The sequence below is a fragment of the Pimephales promelas genome, chromosome 20 (genome assembly GCF_988280905.1).
Source record: "Pimephales promelas chromosome 20, fPimPro1.hap1.1, whole genome shotgun sequence".
NCBI lineage: Eukaryota > Metazoa > Chordata > Actinopteri > Cypriniformes > Leuciscidae > Pimephales > Pimephales promelas.
This window is the reverse complement of record NC_142788.1, coordinates 15,244,916-15,263,752: the sequence shown is the minus strand read 5'-3', so window position 1 is coordinate 15,263,752 and position 18,837 is coordinate 15,244,916.

Genomic DNA, 18,837 nt, shown 5'->3' with positions numbered 1-18,837 from the left:
TTTGATTTAATCTTGAATGAAACTATTTGAGGGGAACACCACAAATACCAAGCCCATGCTATAAATCAAGTATCTTATAGTCACAACAGAATGGCTGAGTGATTTACACGACTGTTCAATCAGTCTATTTCCACACTGAACAAAAATACACATTATCAATCTTACAACTGCAGATAAAGGTAAACACTAATGCGGTGTAAAGTGTTACCATCTACAAACAAGCTCATGACCCGCTAGTGAACTAGACAACAGTCGCATCCCAAACGTTGCGCTCACTGATACGATTGAATCGAAAGACGAACAACATCTGCCTCTGATTGAAACAGGAGGGAGGGTTTTTCCACTTTCATCGGATACCATCCCACTACAGTTACACCCGAAGAGCCAGTGTAGACCATTTACGGCGTACGCTGAAAGTGCACGGACATGGAAATTTCTCTCTCGCCAGCGTCCGGCAGCCGAGGTGTGTGATAGAGAAAGACATGTGCTGTGAGTCAGCTGCTTGCTAAATGAGGGCATTCAACCACATGGTCACTGAGAAATATCCCCTCTGCTGCCTGATTGGCCGGTCTTCGGCAGGGGAGGGAGGGGCCGGCCAAACGGGCAGGGAGGAGTCATGTGACCGAATCTAGCAGAGCGCTCGATAATGGGACCCCCACTCGCAGCAGGGAGAGAGAGAGCTAGCGAGAGAAAGAAAGAGAGAGAGAGAGCGGCCTGGACGAGAACCAAAAAAACCCCTCTACCACACACAGGCTGTGTATTGTTGCCTATTCACTGGACTCCATCTCGGGCCACTTTATCATTCAATTAGGACAGCTTTCACACCACACAGCAGAGAAAAGGGCCCTTCAATCAAACTGAAAACTTCACGCTGCCACTGGAGGGCACACAGAAAGAGACCCACAGTCCTCTCTCTACTTTCATTTCTCTCTCTCTCTCTCTCCTCCTGTTGTTGTTGTTCTGGACTTTGTGAAGAAGAGAGAGGGAGAGAGAGTGAAAGAGAAGAAGAAAGCAAGCAACAGAGGTCATTTGTTAACACCAGAGCTTCTCTCTCTCTTTCTCTCATTTCTTTCCCTTTGTTCTCTCTTTTTCTCATCTTCTCTCTCTATCCCTTTTGAGAGGGAATCCGCATCTACAGTTTTGCAATGTTGCCACTGGAGTGAGCTGTAGTTAGCCTGAGAATACATGGAAGAAATGGAGAAACCACATATGTGACCCTGGACCACAAAACCAGTCACATGGGTCAATTTCTTTAAATGGATTTATACATCATTTATTGGCTTATACATCATCTGAAAGCGGAATAGATACGCTTTCCATTGATGTATGGTTTGTTAGGATAGGAAAATCTGGTATCTGAGGGTGCATAAATTCGAAACATTGAGAAAATCGTCTTTAAAGTTGTCCATTTATGTTCACAAAAACAAATGTTTTATATATTTACGGTAGGAAATTTACAACATATTTTCATGGAACATGTTTTTTTACTTAAAATCTTAATGATTTTTGGCATTAAAGAAACTTTGACCCATGCAATGTATTGTTGGCTATATTGCCACAAGACATGTGACTGGTTTTGTGATCCAGAGTCACATATTTTAAAATTGTCCGAAAAAAAATGTCGCCACATGTACATTTGTGAGCCTGGGTTGAAAAAATATGTTTCTTAAGATGAAAACTCATATTTGAGCAGCATACCTTAAAAATGTTTAATGCAGCTCTATTATTATTATTACACTGTAAAAAGTTAACAGTTGTCTTAAAAAAAGTGAGGAAACCCATTGCCTTAAAATTAAGTAATAAACTTTGTAATTGAAACATTGGTAATCGAAAAAAGTTACCACTTTACTTGAAGGGGGGTGCATAAGACTGACATGACACCTTCATAACCATGACATGACATGTCTTGAATATGAAGTAAGGTTCATGCATGTTTATGACAACTGACATTAAGGGCCCTATTTTAACGATCTGAAACGCAAGTGTCAAAGCACAAGTAACTTTGTGGGCGGATCCCGGCGCTGTTGCTATTTTCCCGGCGGGATAAATGCCTCTTGCGCCTGGTGCAAATCTAAAAGGGGTTGGTCTGAAGTAGCTTCATTATTCATAGGTGTGGTTTGGGCGTAATCAGAGCGTCATATCACATTCCCTTTAAGAGCATGATGAACGAGGTGCGCTTGTTCTATGGCGCGATTAACGGCGCATTTACCAGACGCGCTTCAGCATCGGTTCACAGCCGAGGAGATCGATGTTCTCGTCAGGGCCGTAAAAGAAAGAGAAGTGACATTGGGGATGCGACAAACCCACCCAAATTAGCTTTGGTTAAACATTTAATGATAATTTGGGTAAATGTGTAAGCTTTATGCCTATTTTTCGTCATGGACACAACAATGATTTCCCTCATGTTTATATATTTTTCCTTATAATAATGTATCATTTGCAAAAAGTAAAATGTATCAGTGTAGATGAGAGAATCATCAACAGAGTATGTGCGTTGTTCACACTCTGTATTGTGGCCAAGCATGCGCACTTAAAATAGCATCTGAATGTACGCGCAACGCGCCACTGACTTCAGTGGCGCAATTGTTTTCTGGAACTGCAAAATAGCACCAGGGGTTGTTTGCGCCGAAACACGCCTCTTTTTCATTTCCCAGTTTACCGGCGTGTGTCTGTGGAGGGAAAAGTCCGCTTTGCGCTGGTACAAAATAGGAATGATAAATGCGTTTGTGTATAATGTCATTTGCGCCGGGGGCAAGATAGAGCCCAAAGTGTCATTGGCTCAATAATGACATTTTGAATGCAAATATGACATTGTTTACGATGTCTTTGTTATGACACCTTGACATAAACCATAACATCATAACCTGCAGTGTCTTTTTCATGACAACTTGACATAAAATTTAGTTAAACTGTCATGTGGTTGGCTTTGACATTGGCTGTCATGAGGCCATTATAACTGTCATGAATATTTTCCGTGACCTCAACTATAGTGGTACTAATTGAATTTGTCATTAAAATGTTATAACGGCTTCATGACAGCCAATGTCAAAAGCATCCACCTGATAGTTTAATGTAATGTTAACCAATAAAGCTGGGTGGTTTCTTAAGTTTGATAATTAATCTGCTATGTCATGTTTATGACCGGTTGTGTTGTCTTAGTAATGTCAAGTTGATAAAGACACTGACAGGTTATGATGTATTGGTTTATATATTTTATATATGCATAAAACTTTCTTTATATTCATAACATATGGTTATGAAGGTGTCATGTTAGTCTTATGCACACCCCTTCAAGTAAATTGTTACCTTGAAGAGTTAAGTTGACAATTCCACATAACTTGAAGTTTTTCGCATGTAGTTTACTTAATAATTTTAAGGCAATGGGTTTCCTCAATTTCTTTCCAAGTTGTCAACTGTTCACTTTTTACTTTTTTACAGTGTATTATTATTATATTATTTTTTTTTATGTGAAGTTGTTACATAGACTGAATTCTACCTGTCCTGTCCCTTAAAAATTAGGGAATTTTTTAAAATATTATATTTGACTTGAATACTGTTGATTGCCACATTCAACATTCAGTTGATTGAATGTGTATTGTATTCTTATATTATATTTAATTTATTTATTCTTTTATTTTATTTTTACTTTAGCCATACTCGTTGTTGAGCTGTGAATAAAACCAACTAACTTAGCACCTGAAAAAACATTTTGTACAGTTTATATTTTTTCTTATTTTTATTACCGTTACTGACACCTTATTTCTCCCTATCAATACAATTTGGGTAGAAATACTGTATTTACTAAGCTTGTCATTTTTGGTAATTTTTTCAAATCAAAAAATCATCCTAATAAAGTATTAGAAATTACATTGAGAGTTAGAGAAAGAGAGAGAAAAGTGAAGCATGCATCTATAAATTGACTCAATTTATATGCTAATTACATCTGTTTAAGTGTAACAGAGATAGCGAGAGTAGTTGCAGAGGATTAGTAAAATGCATTACCATAAAATAGTCACATCATGATACACGACTTCCTTCATTTCATTATTTGTCCACTCATATATTTTCGGAGTGAACACCGACACCAAGAGCTTCTAGCGATTCTTCTCTGGGTTGCACACGTAACAATGGATTCGGCAGACCACACACCTGACTGCACACAAAGAGATGGCAACCACCTCGCTCTCATGTGCTGCCAGGAAACATTTCTCTGTCAAACTCACATTATGTCATGTGAAATTAATCTGCAACTTTAAATATCTCCCGTGTAATTAAACACAGTGAGGCTCTCTGATTTGGGATTTTCTCTCACAAACTACGTCCCATGTCAAACTAAAGAAAGCCACATTATACCAGCATGAAAACTTTAAGTAAAAACACTAATGCGCAAATGCACACACATTAATGAAGAGCTGTGGGCAAAGTTCCAGAGCCATAAAGCCAGTTTATAGAGCTTTAAGTGAATGAGGGAGAAAGAAAGGAGGAAATATTTGCCAAAAGTTTTCCTTATAGACCACAAATAACAGACTGCAGATGCATTCATAAAGCCCTAGAATAAATAAAAAGAGTCTATATATGAGTGCAGGTATGATACTAATAAAAACGTATAATCTTTTACAAATACTAATTTGCTGAAAATTCTAATTTAATTAAGTGAGAAAAGGGATTTTTGGCATCACTCTGATTTAACAACAACAACAAACTTAGATTAGATGAAAGTTGATGTGTTCATAATGTTGAACCTAAGCAATGAAACTAATAATTACACACTAATACACACAAAAAAACTGACCTTTACTTTTTTAATAACCACCCATGTTAAACAGAATATAATAAATATAAATCATTTTAAATATAATAATTAGTGGTTCAACGGATCACAAAACTCGGTTTGGATCCTTTTACGTTTGAATCACAGATCGATTTAGGTGCCAAATGTACATTTTCTTTCCATTTATTAATTAAAGCATACTTTATGTACTTCAAAACCAGACAAGAACTACTAGCCCAACTTATAAAGTTCAAACATTATTAAAGACAAGTGAATACAATCGATACAACAACTAAATACAATAGAACAAAGTTACAAATAATATAAGGTTCTCACAGTAGTATTCAGGTACAGAGTTCAGCCATAGAGTTCACTTTATAAACTAAAAGTCACCGGGATTTTGCCAAGACATGTTCCTGGATCAGCATATTTTGTTATTCCTGAAACAACATTCTTGTCGGGAAGTTTAATCCTCCCAACCCTATCCATAAAACTAACCCTACCCTAGGTTATCCCTAAAATCAGAGGGAAATGATAGGTGGATGTAGAAGCACCATCCCTGGTTGTAAACCTAAACTTGACATAAAATGCCAACTTGTCCCTCAAATCTGATGGTTGATTGCAATGTTGTTCCAAGATCAGCATCCAAATTGGTGAAATCACCTTAACCAATAAATTATATAAAGATTACTCTGTGTTAAAGATGTGTTTTGTTGTTTGATTAACAATAATGATATAGACACCAGTGGTATTTTAGGCTGCTGTCACTTTAACTTGCTAAATGCTTTTTTTTTGCGCCGGAATGATTTAAAATCGCTTAAATGTGTAAATTGGCAAGACAAAACATGCAAGTGATAAACTTTCACTCTATGGTAAAACTTTGCAATTAATCTGCAAATCACATGCGTGTGGGGCCTATTTTGATTAATTTAACCCCTAATAATAGTATTAAACCTATCCTATAAAGTAAAACTAGTTTGTTGCTTAATAGTTTTCTCAAGACATAAAAGCACAACTTTAAAGCTTTTTCCTGTCATAAACTTTCTCATATACAGAATGTGTAAATAATTCATTTTTATTTTTGCTATTCTGACTAAAGCATAGTAAATGTGATAAAAGTCAGTCCACACCACGACTGATAACTAAAAAGATAACGATATTAGCGTCCATGCCAGCAGACTATATAGCATTCCTTTTTTTTAACCATGTGCTACCGCTTTAAGTGCTTGCCAAAGCGGAATGGATTCTGATTGGCTGTCAATTTTTTATCATTCATCAACTGTAAAAGGTTGTTCAGCAATTGATTCCAACGATATCGCAGCTCTGTGCCGTTAGTTGTGGAGTGAACTTTGCTTCTCTTTAATATTTAGAATGATTTTAAAGAACTACATCTTTATCCTTATTGTTATAGTTATCCTTGGTGTGAACGCGTCTTTAAAAACACTGCAAGTTATGGTGTCACACACCAGCTTCTTATAAAGAACCTTTCTGTAAATGTTTGGTTGACGGCCATTAAATTTCATTTTAATACACGTCTGTGATTAACATTATCATATGCACAACTTTTAGTTTTTTCCCTTTTTCACAAGCAGAATCTGAACGGAAGAATCTAACATTGCACTGAATGACCAGCACACATCTTAAACAGGCCAATCTGTACATCAACAAACAACTAAACACATCCAAGCAGTTTCTTTCACCGCTTTAGTTATTTGCATGATGCAACTCAAAGGACTACATGAATCATAAATGTTTTTCTCAAGCCCTCTTCAGTGACTCTCTCCCTCATCATCCAGCTTTCTTTTTCCTCTCTGGGACTGAGTCATCTAATCACACTCAAGGTCTTGTGGATTCTCAGAATATGACTGAGAGCAATGTGGTAGCCATTTGAGGCTACACAAAGTTTTCAATATTAATCATCCAATTTCACATCCTTTAAGTTAAGTAACTTAAAATTTTAAGTTCATTACAATAAAAAAACTTGAGTTAATACAATGGAGATTGGTTTAATCAACAGAAACTCAAAATATTATGTTATCTGAACCACTTACATAATCTGATTTGACAAAAGAATGATTTGACAAAAGAAAAAAAATGCTGTGATAAATCATGAAAAATGCTATTTTACTCACGGATCATAACATCATGTTCATTTTTATTAGTGATTTGATTTGTGATGTTATTACAAAGTGATGCGTTCCAAGTAGATGGTCATTCATGTCAATTGTTGTCGTGCATTATCAAATTGGCAGAGTGAACAGCCAATCACAGCCTCTTCTCAAGTGTTTTATGTCTCCCTCTTCACAATGCGAACACATCAAGCTGACGTTCCTTCCTCTGAACCTTCCTGTTAAATGATTCCTTATTCGATCTCATAACAAAACCCTATTTTAGTTCTATTACTGTCAAATTACCCATCCAAATTTTGACAGATTTTTTGATCCAAGTGCAGGTCATTCGAAAGGTGCATCTTTCAATGATGAAAAACTACTATGTAGTAATACCTAAATGATCAAATTTTATTTAAGTCTATAGTATTTAACATTATAGAAGCTAAATGCATTAGGTTACACCATAAAAAAACAACAAGTTTTAAGGTTAAATCGATAGAAAATGATGCTTAAATAGATGATTCCCAGAGAGGGATTGTTTCTAGTGAGCTTCCAGCATAATTTAAACATTGAATGGCAGTTTCACTAATTTAAAAAACGTACAGAACCCATTATAACATCTTTCCTAACAGTGTGTTTTAGTGAGGGAATTGTATTTTAAGACATTAAGAATTTACAGCACAGTACATTTCCTTAAGAAAGACAATAAATTCACAACAAAGATAGCAGAGAGACAGTAAACGAGTGAGAAAGAAGCTCGGAGGGGAAGAAGACCCATCTTTGGGGTGGAAAAATGGACGAGGGGGATCTAAAGGAAGAGAAGGAGGGGTTGCAGCATAAGTGGTGTTCAGTGATGGATAGACTCGGGCCTTGAAAAGCCACACCTGGCTGACTGCTTTCAAAAGCACAGCTTTGCTCATGTACAGCGGTGCTATGCGTTTCAAACATCTAGCGTCTTCTTACTATCTTAAGGCGCCGCATACTGCAAGTGCAGTCAGAATGCGTGCCAGCGAAGGGAAAAAAGATGCTCTTTTCTTGTGCGTGTGCAACTTGGCTGTGGTGTGTGGCGTGTGTACTTTGTGTTTGGGCTTGTTTTGCAAATCTGTCAAGAACATTAGTGTGTATTTACACATGTACTGTTTATGTGTGGGTTTCTTTTCTGTTACTCTTTGTTCGGTTCACTTGACGAAGCTTTCCCCTATTAATGAGCTTGGATTTGCGATGGCTGAAATTGATTTTATACCCCTTCTGAAAGACATTCTGCACTCACAACATTATAACAATTATTTGTGAGAATTAAACATTTTTTTTAATCTTCTTCATTTAAAGCTTAGAGATGATGGAACTGAAAATAAAAAAAAAATCTTTTCATGATTGGTAATCACAACAGTTTATCTTTTGTCAAATCAACTTAAATAATTTATGTAGTTCAGATAACATATAATTTTGAGTTTCTGATGATTAAATCATTCTCCTTCTTTGTATTAACTCAATTTTTCCAGTTCAATGAACTTAACATTTTAAGGTAACCAGGTTACTTACTTACTTTAAGTTACACCAACAATTTTTTTTTTACAGTGCAGAAACATGTTTAAGTAGTGTGTTCACAAGTAAAATGCATCAAATAAGTTGTTTTTAACTAAGAAATTCATAATAATTAGATTTATAAATTTCCACACACTCAAAAAAAAACGATTTGTTGGCTGAACAAACATTACTTATAAAAGTAATTAGATTAAACACAAAAAATAAGTATTCATAACTTTTCCGATATTTGAGTTCACGCAACATTCTTTACTTAAAAATATTAGCATCGCATTACATATATTTTTAAGAATGTTGCGTAAACTCAAATATTTAAGTACATATAACAAATACATATTTTATTGTTAATTTTAAGTAAAATGATTCCGAATTGGGATTACTTAAAAAGTTTGATGCAAAAATTGTGCATATATATTTTAAGTAAATCCAACACATCATTTTTTAGAGTGCACAATAAAAACAAAACTATGTACGTTCAGGAGCTATGGGATTTGACAGTTAAAAAGTTTTTAAAACTTCAAAAATGTTGTCATATGTTTTGGCTTAGAATTTTCTTTTTATTAGTTTAGTTCACATTTTTTTAAGTTAACTGTAAAGTCCAAACAGGTCCAAATCAGTTTCTTGCAATTTTTTAATGTAATCAACATGTTTAACTTTATAAGACCAAAATCTTAGTCAATGTTTGTCACATTATCATTATTATCATCAATCTTGATTTTTTTTTTGGTTCTTTGATGTCATATAATTATCAAGTTAACCATATCTGCTAAGTTTAAAAATATTATATGTGAAAAAGAGTATTTTAATGGTTTCTTTTTGTGATGGCAATAAATTACAACTTTTAACACTTACAAAAAGGTTTTCACAAACAGTAAAAGCTTAAAATATTCAGTTCATAGTATCACATTATTTTACAGTTTCTTTGTTACACATCATGTTACATGTAGTTACTAATTACTAACTAACCCTAAACCTAATCCTAACCCTATAGTAAGCACATTCATAGTACTTAAATGTATAACTACACTGTAATATGGACACCTTAAAATAAAGTGTAACCCAGTTCATTTCTAAATCTATATGCATTCAATAATAAATGTAACACACATTTAACGTGCAATACTGTTGTTCTGACATGAACCATCTTCTGATAAGAGTCAAATCTGGTGTGTTGAGACACTCGGAGTTATAATGCCCTAGTGAACTTGTCCTGATTTTATCTCTCTCTATCTCTCCTCCCTTTTTTTTTTATGGGGCGACTGAGTGACCAGGTCAGCTACTGTTCATTCTGCCCACACAAACACTCCCCAGTGCCCATTTCAGACCTGGATTGAGCCAAAAAACAAACAGACATTTGATGCTCACAACTGCAAATACAATCAAACTCATCGGCTGATCCACAAGCCCGTATTATTGTCACGCAACTTTTAAATCATAACGCAAAATGAATAGCTATATCACAGTAACTTGGCACCAATTTCAGGCACAGCATCGTCCCCGTTCACTCCTCACTGCTATAAGTGGAGGATATAAGGACTCAGATGAGGGGCTGATCCCCATTCTACACTGGGTATTAAGTAGCGTTTGTGCTCTCCAAAGCCTGTCCTACCTATTAACCCCTCTGATGTGCTTTCTCATGATAATCAGCCTGTTACCCACCGAGGAGCAAGGAATTGTGGGATGCCCCCCCCCCCCCCCCCCCTTGATGCACATGCTCTCTCGCTCTCTGTCTCTCTCCCTAACTCACACACTGAATCAAGCATGTAAGACGCTTTTTCAGAGAACCCATGAGCAGCAATATGAAAAATAAACCGCTGAGATGTTTGTTTGAAACGCACCAAAACATCTACATCTCTCAAAGCAGACCAACAAAAAGAGTTATCTTAAAAGACAGCACATGTTGAGGAAAAAGTTTGAAATAAATAACTCGTTGAAGGATGTGCTCAACTTGGAACATGAACCAGAAATATTTGCAAGAGATATTTAAGTCATATACATATTTAATTATTAACACGCAAAACACTTTAAACGTGAAAATAAACAAGCTTTAATCGGTCAAACCATTGTAAAGTTCATCAGAAGCAAAATATCCTCCTAACCAGAGGCACTGCTGAAAAACTAAACGGTCTCACACATCACAATATGCGTTTCAACATGCAATGTCAATAACAAAAGCACTGTCTCGTGACGATCTCACTTCCATTTCCTTATTATGAAGCTCGAGGCAGTGGAAGTAGAGAGCCATGATGGAGCACAACCACCAAACAAGAGCTCGTCACAACCTGTTCTTTATCAATCACTGTTACAAAGACGTTTACAAGCTCTTTTTTTATGCAGCTTAAGTCAAATGTTTCGTTTAGATTCAGCATTTCAAAGCACACAGCAACACAAACAAGTGCAAGAGATAGAACAAACCAAAGCCAAATCAAACCTTTTACTCTTTTACTCAATAATGCAGGTTTTATTCATCAATACATCTATTTGAGAAAGAGATATCACACAGCTACAGGTGTTTGAGCATATAGTGCTGCAGGTACATCGACTGGTGAATTTAAGATTGGTCGCAGTTATGCTCAAAAGCATACAAAAGTAAAGGGCTCTCTGCAATGCAATGAAAAGAATGGGCAACACTTTAGTTTAAGGGACAATTCTGCTTGTTAGCATGCATATTAGGACATTGGCTGTTTATTAGTACTATAAATCACATATTAATGGATACTCCCTTATCCTAATGTCTAAACTTAACAACTACCTTACTAACTATTAATAAGCAGTTATTAGGAATTTATTGGGGCAAAAGTCAGACTTAATATAGTTAATTGTGAGAAGTGGACCCTAATGTGTGACCAAACAACGTGTAATTATTAAACTATTTCTGCAAAATTTCCCCACTTAATTTCACATGTTTTCAGTGTTTCAACTGCATTTTCGTTATTAGTAACAATGTTCAAAATGGCCCAAAGAATTGCAGATTGTAACTTTGCCATCGACTTTAAAGCAGCTATTAAACTTTATAGTGGGTTAATTTTTTAAAGAAAGATGTCACAGCTACTGGTTTTATGTGCCTAGTGTTGCAATGATCTTTACGGATGATTGATTAGTAGAGTTTATAAACATATTTGCAACCAAAGGTCAAAACTTTAAATTTGATCTCTTGAAACCTTTCTGTAAACATGCATTCATCATTCTAACAACATATTTGTGTGTCCATCAATGAGCTTGTTAATATAATAGTCATGAATTGCAGATTTCCTTCACTTATGACTGTATTAAATGGTTATAAAGGTATAATAAACTCTTCGCTTCAAGTGGCACGCTTTGATTTTAATTACGAAATGAACGCAGAACATAAACTTATGTTTTCAATTTGGTGGGTTAAATTTGTTTACAGTGTAAACAAAGTTCACTGGTGCCTCACAGTTGAACACAAACACACACTGGGATTATTTCTGAGCAGAAAGATTCTTACAAAATGTGCCACACATATGACCACAAAGTAAATGAACATTAAAACGAGGTTCCCCGCACCTCAAAGACACCGCTTGACACTCTTGTTTGTTAAGTACCTCTTCATAGGAGCACACAAACAAACATTATACAAAAGTCACAATCCGCCCAGGAACATCCGATCTGTAGCAAACAAATGACGAGTAGCAGATAAGCCATAGCAGCATGGAGGGAGAGCAACAGTTCAAGACAAACTACACACAAAATAGTTGTATATTTACAGCCCAGAAAGATTTTCTCATATCAAGGAGTGAACTATTAATAGACAGACGCGTTTGTATAAACGTAACTTAATGTTTGAAACTCAACAGGAACGGTGCTTCGGCTCGTGTGTGTGTGTGTCTACAGCACAGGCATAAATATTCAGAAATTACTTAAAATTCAACTATTCACTCCAAAGTCACACTGAACATCAACAGACACAGCCAAGCCGATGATCGATCAAACGCAAATGTATCAGTTTGTAAACAAATTCCATCCGCGCTGTATTTATCGATGAAGTTTGCGAAGCGCGAGCGAACGTGCAATTAAAAATTAAATACCCGGAGCCTCAACAATGTTTTACAGAAATATGCCAAAAATAAATGACGTCGGCTCGGGAGAAAATATCAAGGGTGTTATTACTACGAAGCACTCTTGTATCATCTGCCATATCGATCAGCGGCCGAACGAGCGGTATTAATTATCGGGATCTCATTAAAAAAACATGCACACATCAGACCGTGCAGCTACATTATGAGGACTTGCAGAAAAAAAAAACGAGCAGTTGCCACCAAAAACTTTCCAGCGCCGCATTAGTCAATTTCACAAGGAACCGCCGTCACATTCCAGCACCGACTAAGCGCAAACCTACCGTGGGAGCCCCACGCCACCGTTCCCGGTCTTTCTCCTCTTGATCTGTTGTTTTATTATTTTTTCCAATTTTTTTCTCTAATTTTTCTTTTTTCGGGGCCTGAGTGTCTCGCGCTCCTCAGGCTGCAGCAGCAGAGTTATGGGGCGCGCGAGCATTGTGGGAGTGTGACGTCAGGCCACTTTCACAAACTTTTCACAGGGGCTGGTAAACTGTTGTGCGCGCGCGTGTGTGCGTGTTGTGTGTTTTTTTGGGGTTGTAGTTTACACACCGTTATAATTAATGGTGGGTAGCGGCTGGACATATGAGTCTCGTCGCTATATATCGAAAGTAAAAGGATTGAGACAGCCGATAGCGTTTTTAAATTATTTAATGCAGGCATGTTTAATGCAAGGTGACTAAGTCAACAAGCTCTTTATTTTATACCTAGGACGCCGCGCTGTTTTGTAATGCAATACAAACTTTTATCGTGACTCTTTTGATTTAAGCAGTCGTCATAAGTAAATAAAACCTGGATTAAACGACTCATTTAATGTGTTGACATATGGAGGAAGTATAATGATTTGCATGTTTATTTAATGCTTTTCTAAATTTTGATTGGATCAAATTCTTTATTTTCAGGCAACCAGGTTACTTGATTTTTTTAAGTTAAACCATCAATTATTTTGCAGTGTAAGTTTGCTACACTTTTAGATAAAAAAGTTGTTAAAGTTTAGCTACACCTTAAAAACTTACCCTAGAGAGAAACGACAGAAATTATTGTGACAGGTTAAATAAAGGAAATATTTCACAGTGTATCATTTATACAAATATAGGAAACTTATTTTATAGGAGGTTATTGTTCTTATGTAGGCTAAATGTGTATGTTTTGGAAATATAAAATAAAAATGAGCATTGGTGTCACTGTTTATTTAAACTATTATTTCAGTCTAATTAATAATTAAATAGCCTATATATATTTAAAAAATAAAATAAATTAGAAATCAACCACACTTGAAATATAAATGGCCATACAACCTTTATTTACCAATCATAAACAAACTTCTTCAAAACTTTTATCAAAGTCCTGTTGAGGTTTTCTGCCCTGACATTAAAAACTATGCATCTATTTTTATTTTCCAAATGTTTGTGTTGTAGTCACAGTGACATCAGATCTTGTGGATAACAATGTACTAAGCAAAAACAAAAACACACAAAATAGCAACTAATCAAACAAAAGCATTGAGGGGATGATTGTTATATGGGAAATGCATGTGAAATGATTCTGTATAATATCAAACAGAAATCGAGATATCAGGCATAAACATGGTCATCCAACAGCAAACAAACTTTGGACTTGAAACGTCTGGAGTGTGCAGTTGATGTTTTCTCACTATAAATCTGGTCAGATTTAATTCTCAAATGATTATTGAACAAAATAACTTCTCAAAAGAGAATTAATCAAGTAGGCTATTAACATCAAGTAAATTCTACACTGCTTGAGCGATTAAATATGAGTGGTTGGACGCCTGAAGAGAATGTTTGATGAGGGCAGGTCCCACGTGTAGTTTCCGATGCTGCAATTCACCTTGTGTTTTGGGGGAAGAATCACTTCCAGGGCAAACCAGCCCGTTTCCTCACCACCCCAACCCCTCCGCCCAGCGGGTGTGTGTGTGTAGGGGGTGGGGGAGCAAGGGTCTTCAATAAGCCTCTCGACATGCTCAATGCAAAGGGGCGAAACCTTTCCGAGTTTTTATGTCTAAAAGAGAAGAAGAAAAGAAGAAACCCCTCCAGGAGCGTTTCTAGCACCTGAGTGAAATTAAATGTTTTCACGAAGGTCTCAGTGCTTTTTTTTTTGCTGAATGTGAAATAATGAGATTTGTTGTTAACTTGCTCAAAAAATATACACGGAAAATGTTTGGATACTGAATGATAATTTGGAGTGATAATATCAGGTAGTTTTGAAACGGAATTGTTGCGGGTTTGGTGAGTTGGACGTTCATGACATGGCAGTTGAAGATGAAGAGATGTTATCTGAATCGCTTGTAAAATATTTATGCTGAATTTCTTATTAGCCTTTTCCTTTTAATTCACACGTATCCTCGACTTCCTCATTAATCCTCGAAAAGTGCTATCTTCAATCCTCGAAAAGACTTCCTCGGTATCCTCGAAAATATCATTAAATAGCTAGGTTTTTCTTTGATTCTTGAATATCGGTAGCCTATTGAAACATTGTTTTTTTAGCCTTTTCTCAGATAAAACATGTTAGGCTTTAAAAAGATATAGCCTATATAAACAGAAAACTTGATAACGTTTCGTTAAAAAAATTATCCACGTCTATAACAGTCGGTTGAGAAGAACATGAAAAGCAACAGATCATTTCACAATTTGAACAATCAAAAGTGGAAAAACTGGCACTTAAAAAAAGACTTCTGTTGATGTAACCTTGCCTAATCTGGTTAAATCATATTACATTTTAATTAAATGACACTAATTTATTTAGATTGTAGGCTATACCACATAAATCACCATTTTACACTGTAAGTTATACAGCATAATTGACAAACAATGCAAAAGAATAACAAACTTGTAACAGTTTGTACACCACATTAAATGTAGACTAATTAGATAAAAAATAAGTCATATTTCAAAAGACGTTATGTGTGCAGTCATGGAAAAAAAAAAGATCAAAAGGGGAAACCCAAATGACTGTCAATTATATGTGGTATGAGATGATTAAAGGTTAAGGACTGGGGTTTTTATACAATTAAAAAAGACACAGAAAGAACCCCAAATTACTCATTGATCAAATAGCAAGTGGATGAACTTCTTGCAAGTTGCACCTATTTTTATTTTTCTAAATGTTTAAAGATGCTGAAGATCAGATGCATGGTGTTATGGCCATCAGATTTTTTTTAAGTAAAGAACAATTTAAATAGCAAGAACAAATGCATGTATTACCAGCTATTACACAGGATTACATTAGGCTAACTGAATGAACGTTCTAAAATTTGCTTAATGTGAGGGGCATTGAAATCATTTAAATGTGTTGTGGCCATTTTTTATTTTATGATTTTTTAGGAATTTGATTGAGGATGGACTGACTAAATTTTAGTAATTGTGCATTGCTTTAAAACAGCTGGTTTAGAAGAGGTGTTCATGCTAAAACAAAGCATTTTATAATAATTATATATTTTTGAATAAAGGTTATTTATTGGCCTTCCATCAATAATCTTTGGCATCCATGGAACCTTTCAATTGCACAAAACTTTCTTTAGGTTTTTCAAATGTTCTTCAAACTAATAAAATGTGGTTCTTTTTTTAAGAACTGTTGATTGAAAAGTTCTTTGAGTAACTCAGATTCTTTTTGGCATTGCTGTGAAACCTCCCTTTTGGAACCTTTATGTTTAAAGTGTTGCTTTTATATTTTTTCTAGACATTTTTAAAACGACACATTTTCCGAACACAGTTTATGTGATCCTGTACTGTTGTGTTCCTTTCTTCTTCTGCTAAAAAAATTCTATTGGTGAAATGCATCACTGTGTCTTTTTTTTAGGAAATAAAAAAAAAAACATAAATGTAAATATAAAGGAATGACGTGTTACTCATTGATAATTGATGAGTAATTCTTATGGTTCTTGGTTCTACCAAAATATCCATATTTCAGTCCCTGCACTCATCTCTTGCACTATGTGAAGAGAAGGTCAGGTAAACTTCACACGCCATAAAGTCAAGGTGAGAGGCTGCTGTTGTGAGCGAGCTGAGAGCAGCTCCAGACTTCAAATCTCTAAATCAGTCAATGAAATAGAATAGAATAAATACAAAGTTAACTGTATTAACAGCAGGTTAGGAAAACCAAACACATAACCTTTATTTCCAACATATTAAAGAGATGTATCATGGACCGGTCATCCATAAACATGCATTATTAAATTGAAACATCAAAGCCATGATCCTCAGAATTGTTTCTATTCCTCTGAGCAAAAGAGAAAGTTCTGATTGCTTTGTATAATTTAGAGAGACATTCACATTTAAGTGTACAAAGCAGTGATATTGAAATGATAGAGATAAGATATTCCGATATCATGGAATGATATGCAGTGAGGAATATCTCCTTACAGGTTATGAGATGATTCAGAAACTAACACTTTACAATAAGGTTCATTTGTTAACAGTTAATAACTAACTAACAATGTTTCAATTCATTTGTTACTGTATTTACGAATCTTTCTTAACGTTACTTAATAAAAAATACAGCTGTTCATGTTATTTCACAGAGCATTAACTAATGTTAACAAGATTTGAATAAAGTATTAGTAAAGGTTGAAACAAAGATTAATAAAAGCTGTATACGTGCAATTCATGCTAACTATAACATGTTCAACTGATGTTAACAAATGAACCTTATTGTAAAGTGTTACCGATTCAGAATGTTTGTCCAAGGACATATTCATATTCACCTCAGTACAGAGACTGATATTACCAGTAAGTTAATTGTTGAGATATTAGTTTTTATCATATTTTGCTGCATGGGAAAAAAAAAAGTAATGTAAGTTTCCTAAAATGTGGTGTGACGAATGATTCAAAAGTGCAGCATACAATGAAGTGACCGAATATTTAGGTGAATTTGAAGCTTGCCTAGTTTGAAAACCCTAAATAAATATGCTAAAGCCAAATGTAGAACACGACTTGATTGAGTCCAGAAGGATGTCGTTTAGAAATCAAAGAGTTCATTTAATTTGGGAAGTTGCTTTCTCTCTCTCTCTTTCACACACAAACAACACACACAGCTTCTGTTAGACATCAGCATCCGCACACATTTTGCTCAGAATGTTTTGACATCTTTGTCTTTTAGTTCTTAACCCGAACCCGTTTGACCCGCCAGCTGAGGACTCATGAAATGCTTGTATGTTTATTTATTTATGTTCCTTTTTTCTGGACTTTTGCGACTGGACTCGATTCAGGTTGATTACAGTGGAGTGGTGGTCTGTCATTTAGACGCTCCAGATCGATTTTAAAGTGCTCTGTGAAACGCCACACACCACACTGCCGGCCCAGTAAAACCTCTCCTCTCTCTCCACCTCAAAAGTGCTTGTAAAAAAAACCCTATTATGAGGAACAAGGGGAGAGTGAGTTTCAAAGCAAAGTCAACCCTCCATTCCTGCAAGACCAGCTCCTAATTGCTCTCTGATTAACCATGGGACTCACAAAGCCAATATTTGGCTCTTTATACGTATGCCATGATGACAGGAAACAGAACGGGGGAAACACGCACATGCACACTAAAAAAAGCCTGACAGAAGTGTTTGAAGGGCATTGGGAACATCTGTGGCTGTTTATGAGTAACTAGCCGGTAGTCAAACCTCTAACAGGTTTAGGTGTCATCCTAATTCCTCCCGTTTTCCTTCTGTTGATTCTTTCCTCTCGACACTACGCTTCGGTAAATTGGTTTTATACAAAATCCAACACATTTACCCCGTGGATCCTTCCACCTTCTACACAAGTTACCAAAGCCCTGCAAAAAAAAAAACATGACAACAATGGCAATTAAGCAAGGGGTGATTTGTACACATCTGGAGTGGATTTCCTCACCAGAACGTTCCCTGGCGCACAAAATCAGCTCTTTGGCTGCCTTCTCCCCCTCAATACCGTTGAATTGGGGACTGTAGCATGTTTTTTATGTGTTTGGTTAAAAGCAGATGGTTGGTTTATGTTAGCTCAGGAAGGCGATAAACAGCTTCGACGCACTGTCAAACCACCTCTCACGGAGCGCTCTGCGTTGGGTGATGACAATATTCAACACATGTGACAAAAGGTGCATCTGAAATCAAGTCTGAGTCGGTATACTACATGTGATGAGGAACAAACTTTGCGACCATTAAAAAAAGTTTGAATCTGTGTGGTGTGTCATGTGTCATGTGACTCATGACATCATAGTGTCTCTCCGCTGCCAGTGTTCAGGAATGCTATGAATTCGGACATACTATTTTAACTGTTTTTCACTAGCAATTAGGCATGTTCAGATATAGGGAAAGCCTGCATGTGTTTAATGCTTTTAAAAGGAATTTGAAAAA